At 39.5% G+C, this 23665-nt stretch overlaps 1 protein-coding gene across 27 annotated transcripts in view; it reads right to left on the bottom strand.

Moving 5' to 3' along the window:
• NRCAM (neuronal cell adhesion molecule) overlaps window positions 1-23665 on the bottom strand; it is a 150853-nt gene that overhangs the window by 80221 nt on the left and 46967 nt on the right. For 3 of the 27 annotated variants that reach the window (XM_040550911.1, XM_040550956.1, XM_040550928.1), the window contains exon 2: window positions 21338-21432. The exons of 22 other annotated variants lie outside the window; for them this stretch is intronic. The gene's annotated coding sequence lies outside the window, so the exon portion shown is untranslated. Of the gene's footprint in view, window positions 1-11862; window positions 12039-21337; window positions 21433-23665 lie in introns of all 27 variants that reach the window. 2 more of the 27 variants (XM_040550921.1, XM_040550966.1) reach the window with 1 other exon arrangement.

Below are 23665 nucleotides of genomic sequence, written 5' to 3'. Positions count from 1 at the left end.
ACAAAGAACTGCTCACCCGCCTCTCAAGTAACACCTGCAGGTGATACAGCTGTATTAGCATAATACTGTCCTGGATTTCAACATGTAAAGAATACAAAATTGTTATAAATCAACATTAAAGGCTAAAATGATTTTCTCAGCCATGCTAATTTATATTGAGAGAGATGCTGTTGTCCACAGATTTTTAATTTTACATTAAATTGCCTTACTGCTTATACACCAGAGAAACCATAATATAACTAAGACCAGAAAGTACTCTTTAATCTTCAATATAAAATTAAATTTTGCTGGTTTTTCAATTTATCCAGAGACTTAGCACCACTTAAAACAGTGCTTTGTTCTATTCATTTTAATCAAATGTTATTTTAATTGGGTCTGCAAGGACATGTAGGAACTACTGCACCGTTGGGAGGAATCTAAGTTTTGATCTGCTGTTCTTAAATCTCTCACATCAGCCTGGGTTTTATTCTCACCTTTAACTTCCCTTCAGGCATTATTCCCTAGGGTTCTGTGACTCCAACTCCCAGTTCAGATTTGCTCAGAAGAATATCGTGTCTATCTCGGAGCAAGACTTGTGGAAAGCAGAACTCGTGGGGACTTTTGTAGTTTTTGCATGGTCTGTGGGAAAGAGTTAAAGACTTACACGGGGCTCTTGGGAAACACTTCACAGGGCAGACGGATGGGGCAAGAGGAAGGCAACCCTACTCAGCATGTAGTTTCATGGTGTTTACGAGGGTTGCTGTTGTGCACACCCACTACAAGAGCAGAGTATCTCCTTACAAAAAGAAGCAACAAATCAAGGCAGGACCTTAAGACAAGCAGTTGGGAACATATGTCTTGTCTCCCTCTCCCAGCCTGATCTCTCCTAAGCTCCTTTCCTTCTTGAAGGCAGACACATGCTGCCTTTTCTTTCTTCCTGAAGGCTGTAAGCTAGCTGGACACCACCAGACTGGAGGAAGAGCTGTTTGCCATGCTGCTGAGAGCCTAGCCATCTACAAAGAAGGGTCCTGGGAAATAAAGTCCATCAAGGAGCAAATCAATCAGACTTTAAATGAAAACATTCTATACCCCATATGGTGGTAAAGGCTTTGAGATATAGCTTTTCTCAGTAATAAAATATTAAATTAATAATAAAATACCCTCTTAGAGAGGGATGTTTCAACAGCTGAGACAAGCTGATAATAGCTAGTGATTCCTCTACGAGCACTCCTCTCACAATCTGTATTCCTTTCTTCTTTTGTAGTACATTGACTCAAGCTGTTTCACTACAAAGATTTGGTAGTTCACCATTTTCTATCCTAAACCACATGATAAATTAGTTTATAATTATTCTACAATTAAGTTGGGTTCAATTTGTCCAGACAACATATAGACTGAAACTAATAGATTCGTTCATCATCAGAGTAAAATTTGAAGCAGAAAATCAACTTACATCTCTAAGTGCATGAAAACAATGTCTTTAATATCAATACATTAAAATATTAAAAGAAATTGAGGTTGTGTTTGGTTTGTTTGTCATTGCTGGTTTTTTGTTTTGTTTTTCTTTTTTGCTTGGCTTCTGTGTGATTTTCTTTGTCTTCTCATTTGAGATCCTGAAATAAACTTCTCACACTGTTTTAGATGGAATTGGATCAAGCTCATGGAAGGGGTTATGTCAAGTTGGTTCCTGTAGAACATTCACTGGACACAATGACAAAGAAAACCCTTGCAGCCAGAAGGAAAAAGCATAAAACAGGCATCAACATGTTTAGGGCATATCAACAGAGTGTAGGAATACTTCTCTTACAACCCTAAATAGCAGAAAAGGAAGAGTCTGTGTCTCTGTTAAGATGCACATCTTAAGGCTTTTATTTATTTATTTATTTATTTTTAACCAAGTGTGGAACACAAGGACAGCTGACCTATTTGCACCCATTATTATTTATTCAAAAATGTTTCAGGCTTTTTAGTGCACCATAGGGAATCTCTGAATTCACACATCCCATTTTTAACTTCATAGTTGGATCTTTAACAGCAGCTTGATACTGTGGAAAGGGATTGTCTGGAAGCACTCCATACAAAACCGTAGAGATGATATAGATGAAGTAAGACCTTTTCCCATTCTCCTTTAATCTTGATAGTGGGTTCCCAGCATTAGGCTGGGTCCAATAAATTATGTGTGTTTCGACACATAATGCTTGCTGCTGGGTAGCTGCCATGCACGATAATAAAATTTCTGCTTAATTAAACCGCATTCCTTTCTTCTTTAACAGCTTAAACTCTTGGCTGTTTTTAATACTGCAAGATATATTTGCATGAGTATATGCTGGGAAAAGTGTGATATACCTGTTGTTTAATATCAAAAACCAGTATTTCCAGACATAAAACCAACAGTTGGCATGACTGAGACACTCAGAACTTCACACATATGCTTTCTCACATGTTTAATAAGAGAAAGTTTACCTAAGTCACTGCACTGGTTTAGCAGAGATATTGAATGTCATGAGGAAAACGGAAAGAGGAAGAAAAGACTCAAAGATTTAAAACGGATAGAAGAATAGTTTAAATGTTGTTTAAAACTGAACCAATTCTAATGTATTTGGGAAAAGGCACCTGTACCAAAAAAAGCACCTAATGAAATCTCAGTCAAGAAAACAAATACAATTAAACCTAAAATAACTTAACCACTGAGTAAAAATGAAGTTTTCCATACAATTCTCTTTGATATTATAAAAGCATGAAGGTCCAGAATATAAAACTAGTTTCTGCCAGCAATTGAATCTGCAGTTTTCTGATCATCAAAGTACATCACTTCAACAAGGGTACATTTCAGGACTCAGTCTTTCACATATCCTATGGACTTGTAGGTATGAAAAGGGAGGTTCACGTAAACTAGAACAACTACTTTCTTAAAAGTCATCCTCCTCTGCTTTGCTGCATTACAGAGTTAGCTAATCTCCACAAAATAAATCAGAAACTGGGGGGAAGGGAGAGGGGAAATAAGGGCTATCCACTCAAAGATTACACTCCCTTTTTTGTAGGAGTGGGCCTTACAGCTGTCTCCAACATTGCCTTTCTCTTGAGTGAAAATGTTGATACTTAAATTAGGGCGGATTTTCATGCTAGGCTTGCTCTAATTTGATAACAAATAGTTTCCAAGAAGATATGGAGGTGCTGAGCTCTTCTTCTGTGCCTCACTGCAACTTCCTGCCCTCTCTCCTTACATTTGATTTAGGAATTGTAGCATCCTCAAGTTTGTTGATCCAAGAGAAGAGAAACCTAGGTAAGAAAAAATTCAGTTCTGACCTGACAGAGACCACCCAAAAAGGACTACCTTTTTGGGTGACATCTTCTTTTGGATGTCATCTTTTGAATGACAACCTGGAATTATACGAAGTGAAACATCATGTGAAACTATAGCCTCAGCCTAAGCCTTCATGGAACCAAGCTGGGCCTTACTGAAGCATCCCCATCACTCAAAGTTGACTCTATTTCTCCCCACTGAAGCACTGGTGAAGAATACTCTTCAAAGCCAAGGAAAACAACTTCAGAGCAGAGCCAAAGAAACTTCTAAAAGCATTGTCAATGCAGCGGAATAAGAGAAATGTTGCTTTTGGCATGAACACTGCCCAGGAGGCATCTTGGTGTGTAGGTTATTCCAAAAAAAAGATTTTTTTAAAAAAAGTATTTCGTTTATATATAAGCATCTGAAGTGACATTATTTCAAAAGTAAATCAGAAGCTGCTTTTGTGCCTTTATAGCCTTTTTGTGCAGCACCCTGACTTAGAAGCTCACTTCCTCGGTTTCTGCCAGGGCCACTTTCTAGGTAGTGACACTTAACAACCTCTGTCAAAGCTTCTTCCTCCCTTTCAGCACAGTGCTGTCTTCAATCGATTTGAAAATTTGCAGGAATACCTTTTTTTTTTTTTTTTTTTTTTGGGTGGTAAGGTATTTTGAGTGGAAAGAGGCTTAGCTCTTTAACTTTGTCACAAACAAAAAGCGGTATCTAAGGCTGTCAGCATCAAGCAGCTTTAACAGAAGGCAATAAATAAGCTTTTTTTTGTACTCTAAAGGTAGTGAGCTACTCTAAATGTGAAACAACTAACAGTAGTGTTACTAACAATTATAGAAAGATGTTGATAGACACCAGATTTTTTGCAGGAAGTGCTCTACTAACCCAGTTGTAATCTTAAAGACGCTGTGCTCAGAAATTCATGATTAAATTCTTTACACATGCTTTTATTTCATACAGAATTCAGTGAAAAAGATATTAACCTTTCTTGATGAAAGAAAGTGCACTTTATGAACAGAGGTGAATGCACTCCTTTGGTAGTGAGAGTAGGTAGAGTCTTTCCATTTGCCACTTGACTGAGATTAAGTGCTGCAGTAGGCAGACACAAAAGAACCTTTCTAGTTCCCAGAGAGCTTGTCCATCCCTTTTCCAGCCTCTCACGACTTGCTTTAAAGGAAATTATATAACAAGTGGGGATAAAAGAATTTCTGAATAATCTGCAGAACCCATTTTTATTATATTTTGCCAGGCAGCATATTTAATTTCTTCTCGCATTTTGCCACTAGTTTATGTCAGTATAAATTCTCTCTATAAAGTCAGTATAAAAACCCTAGCATAATTTTTAACATGAGAAGGATGTATCTTTCAAAATACTTTTTCCTTGTTAATTCATGGCTGTTTTGGTGGCATTTCAAAAACTAATGAATACACTGACAGATGACTGGGTGACACCTTTCAAAGAACTGTTTTCACTTTCTGTGGCTAAACATTTGACAGTTTTCTTGCAGAAATGTGTTTCCTGAATAACACTTCATAGAAATTCAACAGAAAGGAACTACAAACTTGTAAAAGCCAAAACCACATGAACTGCAATTATTTTAGCAACTAAGTGGCCATCAATATTTGTATATCCAGTCTTTGTTTTCTTGTTCTAGCACTGTACACTGTCATTATCTGTTCTTTCAGCAGTATTAAAAGGCTTTAGAAACTGCTGATACTCAGCCATTTACTCTTTAGTAAAGCCAGAGAGCTTTAAAACATTACCAGACCACAGCACGTATCAAAAGACACTTAAGCTACTGCAAAACAGGGCTCCTGACACCAGACAGATGACATTACTGAGCCATTACAGTGCTCACATCTGCTAATTTTTAGAAGATCCACGAGACTTCATGAATCCCAAAACAAAAGCCTCTGGGGAACAAATGTGAGATGACATATTCTTCATTATGCATTATGTAACAATGTTTCTGCTTCAGAATCCACAAATTGTAGAGATTAATCATTTAATAAAAGCCTGAAAGTGTTGGTGCCTTTCCAAATATAATAGTTTGTCTATTTCACAAAGGGCTTAAATGGGTTGGAACAAAAAAGTATAAATTTTTTTTTTTGGACGATCTTCATACTACAAATTTTAGATTTCATCTCTTGCAACAAAAAGGGTATGCAATCCCTGGTGTTTAATTAGAAGTCTGAAATCCCCTGCTACATTCTACCATTCTTATAGGGATCCCAAATGAATACAAAGTGATGCTATAAGCATTTCTTTCCCTCCGGTGACAGTGCCCATACAGACCAATGTAGTACTCTACTCATCAATCTATAAGGTCAATGAGGTTTTAGGTCAGCTCTGTTTGAAACTGATGTTGCTCTTCTTACCTCTGCCGTGTAAGTTTGGTGCCAAACCTTTTAGTTTTCCATCATTAGACTTATAATGCTAGCCTGTGTTCCCCAAATACACATGACAAAACCAGAGCCATTATCCCCAACTCTTCAGCAACTTATATTGGCTTCTGGTCCACCACTGCAGGTTTGTGCCAAATTAAATTTAACCTCAACACTGGCAAACTATGGGTAGTGTAAGGTTACAGACAAAAGTCTTCTTCCAGGCAGCTCAATAAAGGACTTGTCAAGACTTAAGCAGGTAAATGATCAAATGAGCAATTTAGATGGCTCTCACAGGACGGCAGCACCCACCGGCAGGGAGAAAGGCAGGCAGGCTGATTGGCAGTAAGACCTGCTGGCTCAGCTGTTTGAAGGAGTTCTCTACACCTATCTGCTACATGATTAGTTGAGAAGTCACCATGTTATAAAGCAACAGTTACACCAACACAGCATGGTGTGCTCCTTCAGTCATTTCCCAATGTGAAAGAATGGCAAAGAATTGTTGTACCTGAAAAAGCAATGGTGTTGTAACTGCTGTTTAGTGACAAACTCCAAGTAAGGGCCAGGTGTTTTTGCTATGTGAGGCATCACAGAAGGTTTCTCCTGTCCTGCCATAGCCACTCACCTTTCAAATACATATAGTTGAATAAAGCATAGACATCTTTGCTTGGGTCTTTGTGGGTCTTCCTCTTACATAGACTAGTACAGATACAATGAGCTTGACAAAAATCAACTCAGGAAGTATATTAAATCATGTAAAGCTTATTCCATCAGTTTTCATACACCCACTGGAATGCAATGGCGTGATGAGAATGCAATCTCAGCACAGACAGTCCATAATAACGGACGATATCCTAATTAAAGTAAGGTCAACAGCAATTCTGCTGCTGAGTTCAATTAGAGGGGATTGCACCCAAACATGCTTCTCAAATCAAATAAGGGAACTACTGGGTACAAGAACCAAAGAGCTGCAGACCCCGCTGCAGAGTGAGTGCCTCCGGGAAACAAAATGGAGGTCACACCATACTGATGTGCTTTAAGCTCAGGAGAGCAACCCATTTTCCTGACTTCTGCGAGAAGAGAGCAGGGTGCAAGAGAGTACCTGCTAGCAAAGGTGCCATGCACACCCTGTATCACCCAGCCCTGGGAAGAGACTGTCACACATAGGGCACCTCACAGGCAGCTGCTGGGCTGAACAGGCAAGTAGGGCAGCCACATGAGTAACAGAGATAAACGCTGCCGTTTGTCAAGGTACGAATGCACATACCACACCTATATCAACCTTACAGTCTGGTTGTGTCCTAAGTCTGTGTTCTTTGTAACTCTTCTCTCCTATGCTCACTTCTCTGTGCGATATCCCTTCTTGAAGGTGCCCTGCAGCCCTGAATGCAAGGTCGATAGCCCACAGAGGAGTCCTCCACTGAGGTTGCAATGATTGTTGTCACAATCTGCAACTCAGTGTTTGTAGCATTTGATTACTTACATTCTCTGAGGGAAGAAAACATTGTTTTTGAACGGTTAAGTCATTCCACCAGCTGAAAGCTATGCAACTCTGGGGATATTCAATGACAAATGTGATGATAAACAAGCTCAGCATTTCAAATACTGTATACACAAGTCACAGGATCCTACCTGAACACTTAGGACTAAAACGAGAAACAACTGACACAGGCTTCCCAGCACTGAACACAGTAAGGACGTATGCACTTCACATAGTTGGTCTGGGCATCTACATCTCCCATTACAATGAACACGAAAGAGGCAGATGTTTGCGGCACAGTACTCACAACAGTCTCAGTGAGGAAATACCTAGCACAACCAACAGAAACTACTGGGAAAAAAACTAATAGTTCTTTCTCCTGAGAGTTTTAAGTACAGCTATATCAGCATGAAACCAGAAACCAGAGCTGAAAACCTCTTGTACAGTATGAGACCATGGTATGACTGAGCATGGAAGAAAGAAGTTGCAACACTGTGCACAGTAGTATATAGAATCATTAGGGTTGGAAAAGACCTCCAAGATCATCTGGTTCAGCCATCCCCCTACCACCAATGTCACCCACTAAACCATGTCCCTAAGCACCATGTCCAACCGTTCCTTGAACACCCCCATGGATGGTGACTCCACCACCTCCCTGGGCAACCCGTTCCAATGCCTGACTGCTCTTTCTGAGAAGAAATGTCTCCTCATTTCCAACCTAAACCTCCCCTGGCACAACTTGAGGCCATTCCCTCTAGTCCTATCACTAGTTATTTGCGAGAAGAGGCCAACCCCCAGCTCCCCACAACTTCCTTTTAGGTAGTTGTACTTGCAAGCAATGCAATCATGAAGTAGGAGGAAACTATATTCCAGGCTTTTTTTCTGTCCAGGTTTAAGCTAGTAAAGGGCCATAATCACAAGACTCTAAGAAATTTATATTTCTCCTGAAGCTGGGCCATTATGCAATCAAGGAAACCCAAGTAACTGCATCTACAGATTATAAACCGTAAATAATAACAGGATAGTATCTTCCAAAATCTAGATCTCCCCTTGTGTAGGGCTTCCCTGGAATAGCAGGCCCATACTCTGATGCACTACTTGATGCTTTCCGGAAGCTACTTCTGATGCTCAGCTCAGCCCTATTCAGCAAACAGTACATCCTGCTACAGCATGTTTGTGAGAAAGAATAAAATTCAGCATTCATCTTGGGTCTTTCAAGTAAAACAGTTACATAACAAAAATACCTTTATTCACTTTGATATAGCACAATAAAAATTCAGAGGTTTAAGGAAGCTTTTTTTTTGTGGTTATCCCCTTTTTATATACTACAGGAAAGCTCTCATACCAAAATGCAATTACATAAAATTCTCTCCCACTCCACCAGCCCTTCCAGTTCCTCAAGAGATAAGGCTTTAAATTAACAAATAGATCTCATTTCAGTTTCAAGATGCATTATCTAAATGTTGCAGTAATGCTGGGAAAAGGCAAGGATGGTGATGGCTGTTTAAGTCAGTATAGCACAGCTGTTTGTGGTAAACCTTTAATATGATTGTTTCTATAGAACATATAAAATATATTTTATAGAATATATAGGCTAAACCCTTCCCAGTTTTATTTCCTACTTACCTGTGCTCCAGCAACCTCACATAGGCTACCAGCATGATTTTTGCAACAACAGTATGAAGAATCAAGCTTTTAAAATCTTTTTCATAACTCACTTATGGGAAACCAGTGAGCAAGTGTGAAACACCATGAAAGGACAACTTGGGTTTTGGAAATAATAGGTGTGGATCTAGTTTCTTTACAGTTTAAGCATGAGTTACTAACCACTTTTCAGTAGCAGTGCCAAAAAATGAGTCAAACAAAACGCCCCATCAGCTTTCTAAACTTGTGTTAATTTTCAACTGACTAAACAAAGCAAACTCTTGTAGTGAGCAAACTGATTTTACAGCTTAAAAAGCTTAGTTTTTAAGTTAAAAACCGATAGCAGCATAATCTACGAAAATGCTGAGAATTACAACTGTATTTCACATTAGATATTGTTTTGGGAGAACTGTGTAAAGAAAGAAACAAGGCTCAGTTATTAACTTAGAAAAATAATTTTACGGCTCCCTTTGAATCCCACCTCCACTTTTAACATCTGCAGGCTGCAGGAATATTTTGTTTCTTTCCAGCATTTTTTATATATTAACAGAATTCACAAACATTTCACTAACCAAGGATCTGATGTGGTGCATCTAGAACTTACACTTTCCGACATTCCTCAACCATCTCATTGTTATTGCAAACATTTGCATAGAATCACAGAATGGTTTGGGTTGGAAGGGACCTTAAAGACCACCCAGCTCCAACCCCCTGCCATGGGCAGGGACACCTCCCACCACACCGGGTTGCCCAAAGCCCCATCCAGCCTGGCCTTGAACACCTCCAGGGACGGGGCATCCACAGCTTCTCTGGGTGTTCTGGTACCTCACCACCCTCTGAGTGAAGAATTTATTCCTCATATCTAACCTAACTACCCTTTTTTAGTTTACCATCATTACTCCTTGTCCTATCACTACACTCCCTGACAAAGAGTCCCTCCCCAGCTTTTCGGTAGGCCTCCTTTAGGTCCTCCTTTAGGTACTGGAAGGCCACTGTAAGGTCTCCCTGGAGCCTTCTCTTCTCCAGGCTGAACAACCCCAACTCCCTCAGCCTGTCCCCATAGGAGAGGTGCTCCAGCTCTCTGATCATACTCATCCAAAGAACAAAAGAAATCGTGTGAACTCCCAAAGACACCAAAATACTATATTTACTCTTTCAATAGGAAATACTGTGCATCTAATGCTACCCTTTAAGTATGTCAGTGGTTTGGAAGAATAGTTGTTCTACGTTATTCCGTATCACCATCCATGATACAGCTCTACTGCAGTTTTACAAGTGCTTGAAAGACATTAACTGGCAGACGCACGCTGTCCTTCTGCAGTCTTCTTTTCTAGATGTGAAGAAGCTTCAATTCCTTCAAAAGCTGTGTGGCCTTAGAGCTACTATTTCAGTTAGAGGACTGGAGAAACTTGCCTGAACAAACTTCCTGATGGCAGGTTATTTGAAAAAATGCCTACAGGGCTTAAATCATCCTTGCAACATTTTTCCTCTCTTTTCTCTGGCTGGAAAACATCCATTCCTGCCAGCCAAACACCCATTTTTCCTTTGAAGTACTTCCTGAGAATTTAATTGCCTATTAAATTGCTAACAAAACTTTCAAGTTGTAGACCAGCCCTGAGAGACTCCAGAGTGAAGGAACAAACAGCCTCTAAGCCCTACACATCTTTCCACGGTCAGTGGGGAGGGCAGACCTGCTCTGCTGGCCTCCAGCCATAGAATCAAATTTTGTCTGGACGAGGCTCACCAAGATAAATGCAGACCTATACAGGAGGTGGCAGTTCTCACTGAATGCAGTCTGAAGTTATGTCTGAGCAATGCTTTTGAGAAGTGAGATGTTTAGTCATATAATTTGTGGATCTAGCTACATAAGCACTGCAACTCAAATTTTAAAATGTTTCGTATTTGAAAATGTGTTTCTTACACAATTCAAATATCTACCTTATTTAACCTTTATTACATAGTTCTTTCATTCTTGGCAGGTTCTCTAAATTGACTGCTTACCATCAAGTTGTCAAGGTTCAAATGATGACAACATAAGAAATACAGTGGAGAGGAGCATCCAGTTAATAACAAATATATATATATAAGTTACTAAGTTATAACTAGTTACTAGTTTAGTAACTAGCTTTTTATTACATGAAAGAATTTTAGATTCTCAGTTCTGTAACTTCTCAAAATGACTAGTTTTCCATAATAAAGTAAAAGGACTCAAAATTCTTGCAAGGCAGGAAATGCAAAGCCAAACTGAGCACTTTCTTTTCAAAGAAAATGCCAAATAGTTGTAGCAACTACCCTAAAAGTGCTGACGTTATTGCATAATACTGTAAACTATGCACTTCATGCAATTCAGGAAAATCTATTATCTGTGTGAATTGAAATAATACAGAATTGTAGCAGTGCCTATGGTGGTATGAATAATCTATTTATTTTTTGAAGTTTAGAAACAACTCTACAAAAAAAAAGTTCACGTTAGAATACAGACTGTTAATCACACTTGACACATTTTTTGGAATATTCTAGTAAATACTTTTTAAATTGCCAATTCAGAAAAATCAAGATTTGTAAACACCAGATACTCAATTCAGGGTGTTGGAACACAAAGGGCTAACTGTTATTTCATTTTTAATCAAAGACAAGCTTTTTGCAAGCAAACTCATACTTTTACAAACACAAAGATATTGCTTCAAATTTTATATTTCAGAATCTTCATGTGATTTATTATTTTACTGCTTTCCCACTTCACTGAGAAGCTTCTTCCTTTGAATGCTTTGTAACCTTTGTAGCTACTTGGGTATGTCCTAGCAACACAACAGCTAGAAAAGCACAGAAAAAAATACAGCAGCAAGCAAGTAGCAGACATTTAAAGATCTACAAATATGGTAAATAATTTAGGAGAAACAATGGAAATGGAAAGTACTTTAGAAGCTCCAATCTATGACTCTGTATTCCCCAGATCTTTGTCTCTGAATTCTCCATCAGTTTTTTACAATGCTGAAATATATGTACATTTGTACGATAAAGAAGGGGAACAGAAATCAAGAAGGGGTCTTAAATCATAGCCTGAAAAAAAAGTACCATTTACCTTAGAACCCATGACTCTATTAAAGTTGACCCATGCTACTCTGCAAATGAGTTCTGGCATGGTATGTAGATCTGTAGGTTTCACATGAACAAGAAGTGGTAATGTGTTCAGTGTAGATGGTTTGGATTTCCATGCAAGACGAGTCTAACAGAGATTTTTCTTAACGAACTTTATGCCTGAAAGAATGGGACAGATGCCAAAGGTTTTTTACATCTTTTTGCTGTGAACAAGACATATTTCACCACGTGCGTATATCATATTTTAGAAAGTAGACTAAGTTATGAGAACCCTAGTGAAACTAAACTGTTAGAAGTTGGGCCTGACTTGCTTGCAGAGGCACATGTGGAGTCATCTGGAGGGAAAAAGGCAGGGGAAAAGCAGTTCAGGGCACCCCAACAGTGCTCCTTCAGGTTGCCAAAAGGAGCAAGAGATACTAAAGCTGCTTTTCTTCTGAGCCTCCTGAGCCTCTTGATTGCAAACAGGCCAGATTGCTTCACGGAGGAAGAAAAGAGCCCCATGGACAACTGTCCTGAGATAAGGCACCAGCCTCCTCTTCCTCCTGTGAAGACAGTAGGCGTAGGCAAGAAATTAATTCTGAGTGATGTACATACAGCATCACTTTGGGAGAAGTGCAGGGCATGAGGAATAAATATACAAATGCTGTTACTCAACATTTGTGTACATTTCAGAAGGTTCATTCTACCAAGGAGCAGCTAAGGCTCAGGAAATGTAAAACATTTGGATCTTAGTGAATGGAACAATATATATATATACATATATTTTATTTATTATTATTTTTTTTTTCCCTGGGGATAGTACAACAAAATATTGTCCAGAATTTTTAAGACTGTAGCAAAGTCAGAAACTAAAGCTCACTCAAAGGAGTAATCACTTCAGCAGTCAATAATCTTCTGTCCATTTTATGCCTTCCCCTGGTGTTACTACCTGCTTCTGATATAGTGGAACTAACAAGGAGATTTTGGGGGAGGAAGAAAAACAAGGGGGAAGTGAGTTACAAGCCTCTACTTGCCTTTTATTCTTTCTATGTTAAGCACAGATCTAGATTTGTTAGCCCTAGCTTCTTAGAAATAAATCCATACATTCCAGATACCTCTGCATCTACTAACAAATTTTAGCAGTGATAACATGAACATCTTGTTTCAGAGATCAACATGCAGCTCAACCAATAGCACAAAAATAATCTGAAGTTTTAAAGCTTTTAGAATATTATTTCCTTGAAATAAATAGGAAAAAAAAAGTGTTACACTGTCAGCCACTTAAATATTTGTAGATATTTAGACATAATACACTCCTGTTGCAAAAAATATTCTGATAATTAAGGCACTACCTGCAGTGCTCTGCAAAAGGACATCATCCTTCAACAAAGGCTGAAGCCCTCCAGATATTAAAATGTACATTTGCTGCCTTTACTCATTATCCATTACATTTTATTGATGCATAAATCTTTCCAGCTCATCCACTAATAATGCCTGTTCATTACATTTACTAACTATTCTATAAACCTGTAATAAAACCAAGAAACTTAATCTTCTTTTATTATTTTAGATAGTGATAAAAAATAGTGACTTAGAAAACAGTTTATCCCTCTCCATATTGAGCTGTTATCCTTTGCCCTTTATATCCTGCTGTAATCCATTCCAGTGGTCTTTTCCTAATTGATTTTGTAAGCTCATCTTCTGTGTCGTACAGTATCACAAGTTTTTCTGAAATCTGAATTAATTACATCCTTTGTTTCAGATTCTTTGTTTATTACTTCTTACTCCTGCAAATATGAGCATGAGCTTATGCACTGACAAACCGCTCTATAACAAATTCAACATTGTACATTGTCAAGCCTTCCCTGTGACAGACCAAGGGAAAAAGATGTATTCAGAGTTTTCTTTTTGCAGTCTCCTTCAGTACTATGTCAGCCCCTTTCTCTTGTTAATATGTTCCATAAAATATTTACTAACACAAACTTTAAACAAAGAAGATATATAAACAAATAGATTTTAAACAAGTAAGTGCAATGTTGCCTAACAGTATCTTAGTGTTTTTATAAACTATCAAGTCAGGGCTTCCCCTGGTGTTACTTTTGCACATTCCCAATACCAAGCCCTAAAATCAAAGAGGAATCAAAACAGGGAAGAGGGTGTGAAAGCATCACTGCTTTGCGGCTGATAGACAAAAAAGAAAATGTGGATGAATGTTTTGCAAGACTCTAAGCCTCACAAATAAGAGGTCCTGTTGAATATAAACCTGGTCAAGGCATGATAACAAAAAGATTAAGTCTGCACACTTGTTTTTGCCTTTGGCTGCACCATCAAATCCTGCCTTTAGGTGTGATTGCTTTTTGTTATGCTTAATGTAACTCTGGAATTCTAGGATTTATGCCTAGACAGACTATAAATTTATAAGCTAGACTGATTTGCTTTTATTCTTGTATTTCAATAATAATTTTAATGTACTTTACTCCCATCTCCGTTACAGGAAAAACTAACCCAGGGTGGCTGTAGGGGTGACCTCTATGTGCAGAGCCCAGCAGCTGCCCCATGTTAGATAAGGGCCAGTTTTAGCCAGCTCCAAAGGAATCTGCCACTACCCAGAGCCGAGTCAATAAGAGATGTTGTTTGTGCATCTGGGGGACCAGTTTTAAGAAAGGGGGAAAAACTGCTGCACAACTGCTGGGAGAGAGAGGAGTGAGAAGCAGCCCTGCAGACCCCCAGGTCAGTGCAAAAGGTGGGCAGGAGGTGCTCCAGGCACACTGCACAAGTTCCCCTGCGGCCTGTGGAGAGGCCCCTGGTGGAGCAGGCTGTCCCCCTGCAGCCCATGGGTCCCACATGGAGCAGATCTCCACGCTGCAGTCCGTGGAGGAGCCCCCGGTGGAGCAGGTGGATGTGGCCTGGAGGAGGCTGCGGCCCATGGAGAGCCCCCACAGGAGCAGGCCCCGGGCCAGAGCTGCAGCCCATGGAGAGGAGCCCCCGCAGGAGCAGGGGGTCTGGGGGGAGCTGCCGCCCGTGGGGGACCCGTGCTGGAGCAGTTTGCTCCTGGGGGATGGACCCCATGGTACGGAGCCATGTGGGAGCAGTTCTTGAAGAGAACCTGAAGAGCCTGCCCACAGGCTCATTTCGGGAAGGACAGCATCCCGTGGGAGGGACCCCACATGGAGCAGGGGCAGAGAGGGACCATGAAGGAGCGGTGGAGATGAAGGGTTAGGGACTGACCGCAGCCCCTATTCCCCGTTCCCCTGCACTGCTTGGGGGTAGGTAGTGGAAGAGAGTGGATGGGAGGAAGGTGTTTCTAGTTTGGTTTAATTTCTCACTGTCCTAGTCTGCTAGCGATACGCAATAAGATATATTAATCTCCCTATGCTGAGTTTTTTTTGCCCGTGATGATACTTGTTGAGTGATCTCAGTGTACTTATCTCAACCCTTGAGCCCTTCCCATCTTTTTTTTTTTTTTTTCTCTCCCTTTTCCTTTGAGGAGGGGGAGTTAGAGAGCAGTTGCAACGGAGCTCAGCTCCCCAGCAGGGTAAAACCACCATAGTAGTCTACCAAATCTGTTTCTACAATAGATGCTCCTTTAAAATTTCATATAAATGTCTTCTGCACTTTCTATTTGAAGCTAATAAGCACTATTAAACTATTTAATCTTTACTTTCATATTTCTTGTCTCAGCCTACATCTTTTGCTCTAGTTTCTTAAGTTTCCGCTATTTCCCCTCACACAAGGTAGTAGTACTAAACTAAACAACCAGCCCTTGCTCAATAACTAAATAATATAACATTTTTATGTTTATATATATGTGCAGCATGAAGTCCCAATCACAACAGAAGACAGTTTCACACATACGTATGCCAATCACAGCAAGAGAAGGAGGGAGCAGGAACAAAGAAGCATAGTCAGCAGATTGAAAAAAAGTATGCAACTGCTCTACTTGATATTCATGAGGTATTTATTCATCTTGAAAACTGTGTCTGGTTTTGGGTCCCTCAATTGCAAAACACTGAGGAACTTAGAGTCCAGTGGACAGCTGCTTTGATGGTCAAGGATCTGGAGCACATAATGTTCAAAGATATGCTCAGAAAATTGAGTTTGTTTTAACTGGAAAAAAAGAAGGCCAAGGAGGAACCTAATCAGTCTTCCACTACAAAAGCAAGGTTGCAGAAAATGCAGACTTTTTCAAGGTGCACTATAACAGGCCAAGAAACAGTACTCACATGTTGAAACGAGAAAAAGTTCAATCAGACTTGAACAAAAAAATCTCCAAGGAGAGCAGTTAAGCACATGACTAAGTTGCCCAAGGAGGCTGCAGAATCTCCACCTTTGGATATATCTAAAATAAATGGGACTAAGCACTGAACAATCTGCACCAACTCCAAAGTCTGCCTTGCTTTGCACAAGAGGTTAGACTAGATGACTTCCAAACCCACCAGAAGACCTTAAAACCTAAATTGTCCTATGATTTTATTAATTGCATAGACTGAAGAGTCTTTAAAGATCAGATAATGTGTATTTGCCAGACAGAGTGTCTGTGATAAGTAAAAGCACCTGTATAAGTTTCACTTAAGCTTCCACTGAGGAATTGTACCGTAAAAATGTTATTGACCACATTATTAAGCCTCAATCAAGTTGCCACTTAAAGGTTGCAAGGACACACTTAAAAAAAAAATTCTTCAGCTGGAACTTAAATTCATTTATTTTAAATACTGGTCTACTTAATCATTTGCTTTATTCTGTCAGGTCAGTAAAAATGGTTATCCTTTCATTACCTCTACCCTATTCCCCCTGCATTTTTCTTTACAAAACGGATATGCAAAACGTATTTACTGAGAAACCCTAAGATGGAATCTAGTTTCTCTTCTATAATCCAAACAAGATCAGCTACAGGGGGTGTCGTTAGACATTGGAAAAAATTCAACTGAAAAAAGAAAACAGCATTTATGCTAAAGACAGTACTTTATCTTGGCTTCTAGTTGTATCTGCTGACATACTTATAACAGAAGATGATTGATTGTACCAATTTTAAAACACTGTCTTTACCAACATTCAAAATGGTTTAAAACGTTCCTCTTAATGATGCAGAAAGGAATTCCCAAGTTGCAAATAAATAAATTTTGGGTGAAATATTTGCAAGCTCATGAAGGTGTGAGGTGTAGGGGGTTTTTTGTTTGTTTGTTTGTTTTTTGCTTTTTTTACTACTATTGGAGCTTGTCCAAGCATTCAATAAGAGCATCTGATATGTAGCTTTCTTTCCCAGTTTGTACACTCAACAGTATAATATTTTTAAACAAAATTTTAGAATTAGAGCACTCCTAAGAGCTAGCGTTGAAAGATAGAAAAGGTGCAGTCATGGATCTCTGGAAAGCAAAGGTTGGATATCATTTGGACATGCTAACAGATCATTCAGACACAAAAGAAATTGCAAAACGGGAGGCTCTGATTGAACATCAGGAAACACTTTTTGACTCTGAGGGTGACTGAGCACTGGAAAAGCTTGCCTGTGGTAGTGGTAGAATCCCAATCCTTGGAGATGCTCAGAAGGCATCTGGAACATGGTTCTGGGAAGTCTGCTCTATGTGTCCATGCTTGAGCAAGGAGGTTGGACAAGATGACCTCAACCATTTTGAGATTCCAAAATCATGCATTTAGTTACAAGAGCAAAAATATTTGAAAATAAATAAAGCTAACTGAAAAGTTATTTTAATCACATGTATAAATACTTCACCCTGATAAAAGAATCCTGTATCGTAACTCACAGGTTGAGTTCCTGTATGTCTTTACTCAGAGTTTTAGGTTTTTTCATTACTTTTATTTTTTTAGTATCAAGAAGCAAAAACAACAAAATATTTCTCTTAAAGCTGGGCACTTCATACTAGCAATAGTATATTGTAAAATAGATCACCAACAGTGGGAATGGGCGAAACAATTTTCAAAGGAGCAGTAATATTCTAACTTGACTAAGCAAACTGGAAAGAAGAACAGATGAAAGCAGCTGCAAAATACATAGGTTGAAGTTCCACAAACAAATCCTTATGCAGCGATTCACTGACTTCCTATTCCCCCTCCTTTCTACATACTGCTACCTTCCCTGCTCTTTGCACTCACACACCAACTCTACACACAGGTAGACAGATGAGACAATTGTCAGAATTCAAGTTGCCTACAAAATTTTTCTTCCTTTAATTGGATCAATTCCCATTGATTAAACAACCATGCTGTTAATTTATCTGAGGTATCCAAGCACCTGAAATGAAATGTAGTAAATCCAGGTCTTAATATTTGTGTTTGCTGCTTTCTATGTTAAACAGTCACTCTTCGTGGGATTTTAGTGAATGCATATGCAGCACAGAACAAGAATTCTGCATTCAAATATATTCTCAAGATCCTTCACCATTATTTCTCTTATATCATTATTTCGCAGGAAGCTGAAAGCTCAGAAAACTTCTCAGAGCAAAAATAGAACAAAGACACATCCCAATTAAAATTATTTTTAAAATGTTGTAGAGTGTTCATTTATGACTTTGGTTGTTCTCATGATTGCCACAGGAATCACCTCAAATTTGCAAGAATGTATGTATCGTAAAAGAAATACTCAGTATTTGTTTAACAAAGCTTTGATTGATACTGGGGCCAGTACTGTTAAACATCTTTGTTTAAAGCTTTAAAGCTTTTTTAAACCTTTGTTTAAAGGTACTTTGACCAGTACCATGGGGCAGAGAGCACCCTTAGCAAGTACACTGTTGATACAAGACCAGGAGGAGAGGTAATACACCAACTGATTGCACTGCCATGCAGAGGGACTTCAACAGGCGAACAACAGCCCAACAGGTAGCTCATGAGGTTCAACAAAAGAAAATACAAAGTCCTCCACCTGGGGAGAACAACCCCAGGCAGCAGCACAGGCTGGGGCTGACCAGCTGGAAAGCAGCTTGGCAGAGAAGCACCTGGGAGTCCTGGCAGACTCTAGGTTGACCATGAGACAGCAGGGTGCCCTTGAAGCAGAGAAGACCAACAGTATCCTGTGTTGCATTAGAAAAAATGTTGCCAGCAGGTCAAAATAAGACATCTTTCCCCTCTCCTCAGCACTGGTGAAACATATTTGGAGTGCTGTGTCCACTCATGGGCTCCACAGTAAAAGTGAGATGCAGGCATACTGGAGTGAATCCAGTGAAGAACCACAAAAACAATTAAGGGATTGGAGCATCTGATCTCAGGTGATACTGAAAAAGCTGGGACTCTAGCCTGAAGAAGAGGATGCTTGAAGATATCTTGTATAATTTATTTATACCATGTGTATAAATATCTGATGGAGGCGGGGGTAAAGAACATTTCTCAGTGGTGCTCTGAGGCAGGACAAGAGGCAACGGGTACCAATTAAAACAGATGAACTTCCATCTGAACACAAGTAAGCACTTTTCTACTTTGAGGGCAGTCAAACATTTGAACCAATTGTCCAAACAGCAAGCTGCTCTAGTTGACTGTGCAGCAGAGGTGGCATTGGACTAGATGATCTCTACACATCCCTTCCAACCCCAAGTATTCTATAGTTCTTTGAGGAAGAGATGGAATGGGAGCAACTACATCTGAGTAACATAGACTTAGTGTCAGTTGTCTTCTTTGCTCAGACCATGCCTTCACTAAGTTGAAATAGTTCCCTTGCACATCAGTTGCCTATATCTGATTGCATTCTATGAAGACAAGTTGTTTATTAGACTTAGGAATAGCCTCACTGTACAAATATAGCTAAACCATTTTTTTTCTTTCCCATACAACCCTGATGCACAGGACTCTAGCTCTAACCAGTATGAGAACTGTGTAAATACAGACAATGTACAAACACAATGTATTTGTTTTCACCAATCAAACCACTTTATTATAGTCTACTACATCATCTATTTCTATCAGCATACATCCATCTCCTCAATGGACTTTTTTGCCTCCCCTCCAGTCAGCGCTCAAGCAGTAATGGTATTTTAACCAAAACAGTTTAGAGGGAAATCATCCTTCTTCCCTACTGCCTGTTCTCTTTCAAGAAAGTATTGACAGCTTTGCTTTACAATTGTAGGAAAAATGAGGGGAACCAAGAGAAAGTCACATAGAAAAGCTAGAACATCTCCCTCATGAGAAGCAGGCACCTGTGCACTGACCCAATTAGACATTCAAACGCTTGTCACTTTGGAGCTGGCTGGTTGTCACTCATCCAAGTAGCCCCAAGGGACCTATTGTATGGTGGCATTCCCTGACAGAAGAACTGGAGCTACGGAGGCAATGAGGGCACAGGGACAGGGTGCCAGGATCCTGGTGAGTGAAAGCAGCTAGCAGGAAAGCCAAAGAACCTTAGAGCTTCCTTAACTTGGTTACCATCCAAAAAGCCTTTCAGAATCTTCAATAGTTATCTTTTTTTCAGAGCAGTCTAGTTTCAAAACCTTACAGTAACAGTCCTCATTATGCAAAGCTACGTTTAACTCTTGAGAGACTAACACAAGAACCGTTTCAGAAGAGAACACTGAAATATTAAAATATCTTTGTTGGAGGGAAAGGATGGACTAAGTTTTACTTTCAGAAACACCACCAGCATATAGTTCAGAAGTCAAAACATTTCAGTGTCTATCTCCTCCCTTCTCTGTTTTAAACCTATTATTGACACTTTCAGATGTCCCTTCTGCTTGAACACATAAATGAGGGATAAACCATTGTGGAGCCATCCGTGCCTACGCACTATAAAAGAGAAGAGGTCTGTTTTAGCAGACTGTATACAATACTGTATTCAAGACCCCAAAATCAGATTTTTTGTTCAAAAGATTCAGATATTAAAACACAGATGACTATTCAGCAGCTACTTCTGACTTTGAGTAAGGCTATCTCTGTTCTTATACTGAAAGTTATTCAATTGAAATACAAGAGCATAGAGGGGTTGGAGGTCAATTGAAAAAAAAAAATCTTATTTCAGAACTTCCAAAACAGGCAGGCATTTTAACCTTGGGATCTAAACCATGAGACTGAAGAGTTCAGAATGTCTCCGCCACCAAATTTGTGATCTATTATAGAAGAAAAAACTCTTTTGGTACAGAAATATTTTAAGTCCCTTCTCAATTCTGTTTTTCATTTGTTTACTAGTTAACTTGTCCTGACACCTGTCCTCTCCAGCAAGGAACATCAGAGACGATTAAGCCTTCCTTTAATTATATGAAGCTACGAAATACTTTTAGCTGCTCTCCTAGTTACTGTATTTGATTTGAGCTATTCAAGTAAAAGCTGTGATGATATTGTAAAGTTTATATTAATCACAAGCTGTTAACCTAAACAAATGTGGAAATGCAGCTAAATGCAGAATGCATTATATGACTATCCCAATAGTACTTCAAAGAAACTATAGAAAGAAGAAACTTAATAAATAAAAACTTAATGCCAGTAGCTTTTTTTCTCTATATTTGGCATGGGAAATTAAAATTTAGATGGAAAAAATACCTTACCTTTGTACAAATAACTTCTGAGAAAGATAGTCTATATATTTACTTTTCCTTCTTTCTTATTTGTTGTATGGCAGATCTTTACCTTACTGTCTTGCCTGCAAAAAATGATATAGAACCTGAAATCTTCATACAGGCTGATAATTACACTCACTATTAAACTACAACAAATACTTCAGAAATGTCTTCATATAGCTGCAATGCTAAATCAGGTATGGTTTAAGTGGTGTCAAGAGGGATGACATTTTACTAGGAACTAATTTATATATGTTGGGCTTAAGGAAAAATAAGAGGCATCAGCAACAAAAGAAGCATCATAGGTTTCAAAATTATACTTTGCATTTAGCTCTCCAAAATAATATAGCTAGACCCATACAATCAAACCAGGCCACCCATAAAGGTATCCAGGTTTTCTGTAGTGTCTGAAAAACAGTCAGTACCTCCCAAAGCATGACCAAGCCACTGGAAAACCCTAACCACATCTTTTTGAAGTTCAGTAACTTAAGGCACACTGGGGTACCTCTCTCCCTTCAAGACCAAATCCTGCAGTGCTCTTTGGCATACAGATGCACAAGCTTCTACGAAGACATCAGCTGGGAGAGGTCAGAGCACCACTGACAGCAAGCCTCTACTGCTGGAAAAGCTTCTGGTCACAGCGTGTGCCTGGAAAGCGAGAGATCGGTGTTTATAGCCTATTCATAAACTGCCTGATCTCATGCTTTCTAGGAGAATATCCTAAATCCTAATTGAGGGATGAGACAGACAACCCCTCCCCCTCCAGCCAACCCCCCACATTAAAAGCACAATACAAGGAAAGAGGAAACAGCAGGTGAGGGCTTGTCTTCAATTCAGCTGTGACCTTCCTCATTTATTCATGAGAACTGTGCATGCACTACCTCTCTCAAGTCTTTGTTACTTTAACATCCTATTTTAGACATATTTGAGGCTTCGTTGAGAAGGAGGTTGTTTATTTTTCCACAGTTAAGCATACATGGATTTGAACGTGTGAGTATGGTTTAGTAGGATCACAAATTTTGACAGTGAGCTACAAAAAATTTGGAACTGAGGATTCCCATGATAGTTCTCCGGCTTTATAGTACATGTTGCTCACCTGCAGATGCAGCTCTGCTTGCCACCTACAGTCTTTATTTCAGTGAACCGGTGATGAAGTGAAGAACCAGAAGCACTGGACTAGCATTGCTGCTAGTGTCTTGACTGCAAGACACATTATTTTATTTAGTGTACATAAAAGTACAAATTTTATCTGTAAAAAAGCTTATTATTTACTCTTATCTGCAGATGAGCACCATCTTGTAAGATAAAACAGGAGAGACTGCAAACTTAGTGATCCAGTAAGATTGGTTTAATTTGATAACACTGTCAGAGTTTCTTTCAGAGTATTTTTCAGAGTATTTTAAAGAGAGTTTTTATTACTAAATTGTTCTGTAACCTGGCAAAATCCTAACTGTTGAACAAAACTCTTAACTGTTTCTTCCAGTAGCAAAGTGCACTCTTCTCATAAATTGTTCTTTACCCTGCTCTTTCAAATCATAATGTTGCTCTTACATAATAAAGCACTGGAAAGAAAATATTATCTTTGTCATGTTGGAAGTTTGGCATCTATCATTTATTTCACCAGGGTGAAATTCACTTTGTTGCCTTCATCTTTGCTCAGGCACTCAAACCCCTCCCTACCCATCTTCTCCAGGGGGAACAGCTGCTTGCACCCCAACAGGACCTTTATAAGCCAAAGGCAACAGTGAACTTGCTTTCAGAACTGCTACAAGCATGCGGCTCCTAACTGACCAAAATGCTCAAGTATGACACTAATCACACATATTCTCCTCCTACATGACGATAAGATTCATCTACCCTACCAATCACGTTGCTTCCTGGCTGGTTTTGCCACCAACTCACTCCCCCAGGGGGAAACCCAAGGACATCTAAGGGAACTCTCCAGCCCAAGGGCCACTTCTAAAAGGTCGTGCTGTCAGGACTGCATAAGTTCGGAGTCTCCACTTGAGACAGTCCCTGCAAGGCACTGCATTCTCAGACACCCCTGTGCCCCCACGCAGCACTCAGCAGCACACACCACACGTGTAACACCATGCTGCAGACTCATCCCTTTGGTGGGCTGCCATACAGCTCTCCTGCTTGAGACACTCTGAACTGCAAACACAAACTAGCTGTGTATTAGGGCCACAGAGACGTCACGGTACCTAGATGAAATTCAGATCACATTGGGTGAACATGGCCAGCATGTTTTATAAGAGACGTGCCAGTTCGCCTACTGCAATGACAGGAGTTTATCCCTGTCTGGCTGTTAGTACC

This window comes from Cygnus olor, chromosome 1, assembly GCF_009769625.2.
Source record: "Cygnus olor isolate bCygOlo1 chromosome 1, bCygOlo1.pri.v2, whole genome shotgun sequence".
Lineage (NCBI taxonomy): Eukaryota > Metazoa > Chordata > Aves > Anseriformes > Anatidae > Cygnus > Cygnus olor.
This window is presented reverse-complemented; position numbering and strand designations above follow the sequence as displayed.